The following is a 4,863-nucleotide window of genomic DNA, read 5'->3' as shown; positions in this document are numbered from 1 at the left end:
AATAAATTTATTACTTCTCAATAATTTCTATCCAGTGACGTCATACCGAGTTCAGAAAGAAAGCGACGAATTATTGTGTACAGGTTCGGTCACTCTTTATGGTCCGCAATCAGTAACCAGCGCAAGTGATGTGCCACGCACGTCGAGAATTTTTTCTCCCAAATTTGCGATATTTTCTTAGTTTTAAATATATTTCAGTAGTAACCAAATTTTAAATATATTTCAGTATAGACAAATACACAGGCAAAACAAGTAATAAATTTATTACTTCCCCGTAATTTCTATCCAGTAATATACCGACGAGTTCAAAAGAGAAAGAAAGCGACAAATTATTGTGTACGGGTTCGGTCACTCGTTATGGTCCGCAATCGGTTGCCAGCGCATTGGGTTAACGCGGCCATCGGTCCTCCCTCTTGGCCTCGTGTCGCGCTCATTGCGTCGACCGGACGAAGAGGAACGATCCTGCTCGGGAGAGCAGGCAAGGGATGGAGATTTAGTCTCGATTCTATCCTCTCGTTTCGTTTCGTTTCGTTCGTTCCTCGATCGCGACGTGCACGAGTGTACATATACTCTCCTCGGGGGAGAATATCGTGCGTTTCGACGAATTCACCGTAATTTTGCTCGAAAGACGCCACGCCGTGGTTAACCTCTTCGCTGCGAACGACAAGTATACATACGTCATGCGAGAAAAGCAATTTACTCGAATTTACTCGAATTAAAGTCCCTCTTTCGTGGAGAATAAAACTTTATAAATTTGTAAATATCGGTTATTTCTTTCACTTCCCAAATATATATTCGATCTTATCGTTCGAGCCTCGTAAATAATATCGATCAAGTCGTACGAAATCATTTGTGATTCATTGATTATTAATTAATTTCACGCCGTATAGTTGCATATATTTCCTGTTTCAAATTACATACATGTGTTTAATATATTAAACTTATATTTATATATTTATATTAATTTTATTATAATTATAATTAAATTGAAATTTATAATTTCAATGTAATTATAATTATTCTGCTTTAAATATATTTTCACTTTTAAAGAGCGGCACACCAGAGCCAAGAGGTTAAACGCCGGTAGAAGCACGAGCGTGTGTGTTTCGAACGGAGAGATCGCGACTCTCGTTTTACGCGACGGATCGATCGGTTCGCGAGGAACGAGGACGAACGCTTTAATTAACCGCGAGAGACCCCCGGTGGGATCGGCCGATTCCGTCCTCGCGATCCCCGACGCGTCACCGTAGGCCACGGGGTAGAGTTATTTCCAGCGCGATTTGCATGTACTTATATATAGCAGCTCCTGCCTCGTTTCAACGCTAAAGTATCATAGAAGATAAGTGCACGTATCGGTTAAGCAGACACACGGGCGTCTTTGCTCTCTCTCTCTCTCTCTCACGCTGACCCGTGGTTCACGTTCAAGGATGACGCGATACAGTTCGCAAGGCCACGCAACCGTTGTACGCGATCGCACTTTCAACGGGGTTTGTCGACTCTCTCTGCAAACGATAGATTTGAGAATGCCAAAGTCATGCGGCGGGTGGCTTTCTTCGTTCATTTGTTATTTTTCGATTAAATAATTTAAACAATTTACACGCGGAACGTAAGAGAATTGGAAGGAATATTGCATCCACAAGAAGAAGACGGTCAGTTTCATTGAACCGTGTCTTTAGTTCGAGCCGTGGAATTTCTCTGACCTGATTTTTATCGATGAATGATCGGAGAGCATCCATTTGTAATTTAGTGGAATGTTGCAGTTGTTTTCATGCAAGAACTCCCGTTTTTTAACCCCCTCGCGGTGGCAACTGCTGTTCGCGGACCATAACGAGTGACCGAACGGGTATACAATAACTTGTCGCTTTCTTTCTCTTTTGAACTCGTCGGCACGACATCGCTGGACAGAAATTATTGAGAAGTAATAGATTAATTCTTTATTGCAGTAATACCTAATTTTATGTTATTTTATTATAATATTATACTATTTATTATATTAAATTAATATTATTATATTATGATTAATAATATTATTAATAATTATATAATAATGTTAATAATAATATTATAATATTAATAATAATAATAATAATAATAATATAATATTAATAATAATAATAATATAATAATGTTAATAATATAATAATAATAATAATAATAATATAATGTTAATAATAATAATATAATAATATTAATAATAATATATTATTAATATTATTATATTAATAATAATATAATATTATTATTAAATTATTTATGTTATTATATTATTATTAATAATAATATATTATTAATATTATTATATTATTTATTATTAAATTAGTATTATATTTTATTATGTATAATATATATAAATCAGGTATTACTAATTTATTTATACCTATATTTATTACCTAACCCCCAAAGAGTTAGACAACAATTCGTTCCTTTTCGACAAGCCACGAAAACGATCGTTCCAAACGTTATTTCGCATTATTCGCATAGTCGTGCGAGAAATGTTCTCACGCGAGTTTCACGTTACACGGAAGTCTCGCGGAACGGTGAGGAACCAATTTTGTCGCGCGTTCGTCCAGAGGGCGGGCGATGACTTTCGTTCCTCGGCTCGGAAGAAAATCGCTCGACGCGCGACGAATCGATCCGTGGATCTCGGTAATTTCCGATTTCCCGAGATCGACCAGCGGATCGGTTAGTCGACGCCGTGTCCAAGCGGACGTTACGCGGGATTACGCAACGCGCGGCGTGGGGAAAGCAGCTTGTCCTCGCCGATTAAATATCAAAAGTCATCGAACGTTACGGAGAAACGAAGCCGATCGGATCCGATTTGTCTCTCCTTCCCATGGAGGGATCGACACGAGTGCAACTCCCCTCCGTCTACGTTGAATCAGAATTTCTCGATATTCGTTCCGCGCCTTGTCGAGGAAATAACGGACGAGCGTATTCAGCTCGAAAAAGAAAAGAAAGAAAAAGAGTGGTAGGCGATGCGTACTTGGGTCGCTCGTTACAGATTCGAGCGGTACGCAACGATACGACACGGCGTAGATCAAACAATAGATTCACCGATAAAATAACTAGGGTGAAAAAACAGTGGAAAATTTGTAATCCAATGGCTGATTTTCCTCGAGGTGTAGCAGGCGTCTCCGATACCGATCGACACCATTTTTGGTGTTGATCTTTCGCGACTGGTAATTATTCTCACGTTGGTGAAATATTGACTAATTATAATGTTGACTAGACTAAAAATATGACTAGACTAAATGACTAATTGACTATGTTATACTAATTGACTAATATTGTACAATATTGTATAATATTGTATACTAATTGACTAAATACTAATATTGTATAATATTGTGTACTAATTGACTAAATACTAATATTGTACAATATTGTATAATAATTGACTAAATACTAATATTGTATAATATTTTATACTAATTGATTAATATTGTATAATATTAATATAGTGTATAAATACTAATATTTTATAATATTGTATACTAATTGACTGAACACCAATATTGTATACTAATTGACTGAATACCAATATTGTATAATATTGTATACTAATTGACTGAATACCAATATTGTATAATATTGTATACTAATTGACTAAATACTAATATTATATACTATTGTATACTAATTGTCTAAATTGACTAAATACTAATATTGTATAGTATTTTGTATTAATTGACTAATTGACTATTATAATATCGACTAATTATCATAAACTAATGATATTAATATTGACTAAATATAAAAGACTAATGAATAGACTGGCGAGTAATTAGACTAATCGCAAAGAAATAAAGAAAGTTTGCTTAGAAAAAGAAACTTTAGCGAAAGTAAATAGTAAACTAAATTTTTTTAATATACCATATTGTACAATATTGTATATTGAATTTAATATTGATCAATATTATATATTATTTATAAATTGAATAATATTCATCAATATTATATATTGTTTAAAAAAAATGATCTTCTAGTAAAATGGTATACACCAAAAAAAAAAAAACTACTTCGATAATTTTCAAAATATTTATTTACCAACCCCCAACTTTAAAGTTAGGTTTCACCCCTTTTCGATAAAAAAAAAAATAATAATACGCCTGAAGTATCTTTTCGAAAACTACATTTTCTGCCAAATCTCATCGAAAATCGGTGATTCACACGTGTGTTCCTGCAAATGCAGATTGAAGAACGACCGATTCACTGAAACAAACAAACACGTAGAAAGATAATAGACGCTTCGTGAAAATGGATGGAGGTCCATTGTGAATTTTCGTGGCGTGCTCTAGTAATTAACGATGTCGACGACAGTCGACGATCGATTTTTCTCGCTGGCGTACGAATAAAAGTGCGCGTCAATGTCGCAAGAAATCCAGCGAGGAAATCTCTGTCTCTCTCTCTCTCTCTCTCTTTTTCTCTGATATTTTTTCCTAACCGACGAACGAACACCGGTTAATTGACAGACGAAAACCTCGTTTGCACGAAGCTGTAGAACCCGCCAACTGTGTCGACGGAACGGATGGAAAGAAAGAGGTCGTCAGAGTCTATCGATGTCGCGGTACGTGATGAAAGGGATGTTTGGGAATTAGCTCGTTCTCTCTTTTCAGCCTCGAACACTGTGATAGTGTCTCTAGTTTTCACTTTCCTCTGTTCCTTTTTTTTTTTTTTTTTGTTTCATTTGTTCGAATAGAAGAATTTCCTCTCTTTAACTTTGAACACTGTAATTATGTCCTTTCGCTTCTCTCTGTTTCTCTATTTTTTTGGTTCAGTTTATTCGAATAAAAGAATTTTCTCTTTTTAACTTTGAATTACACTGTAATCGTGTCTCTAATTTCCACTTTACTCTGTTTCTTT

The 4,863-nt window shown here is 35.2% G+C and overlaps 1 protein-coding gene across 9 annotated transcripts in view; it reads left to right on the top strand.

Annotated features, from left to right (window-relative positions):
- The window catches only part of LOC122530976 (SH3 and multiple ankyrin repeat domains protein 3), an 80,274-nt gene that overhangs the window by 19,781 nt on the left and 55,630 nt on the right, over positions 1-4,863 (top strand). The window lies entirely within an intron of this gene.

This window comes from Frieseomelitta varia, unplaced genomic scaffold, assembly GCF_011392965.1.
Source record: "Frieseomelitta varia isolate USP_RPSP 00005682 unplaced genomic scaffold, Fvar_1.2 scaffold_370, whole genome shotgun sequence".
NCBI classification, from domain to species: domain Eukaryota; kingdom Metazoa; phylum Arthropoda; class Insecta; order Hymenoptera; family Apidae; genus Frieseomelitta; species Frieseomelitta varia.
The sequence above is the reverse complement of the archived record's forward strand: the minus strand, read 5'-3'. Positions and strand labels throughout refer to the sequence as shown.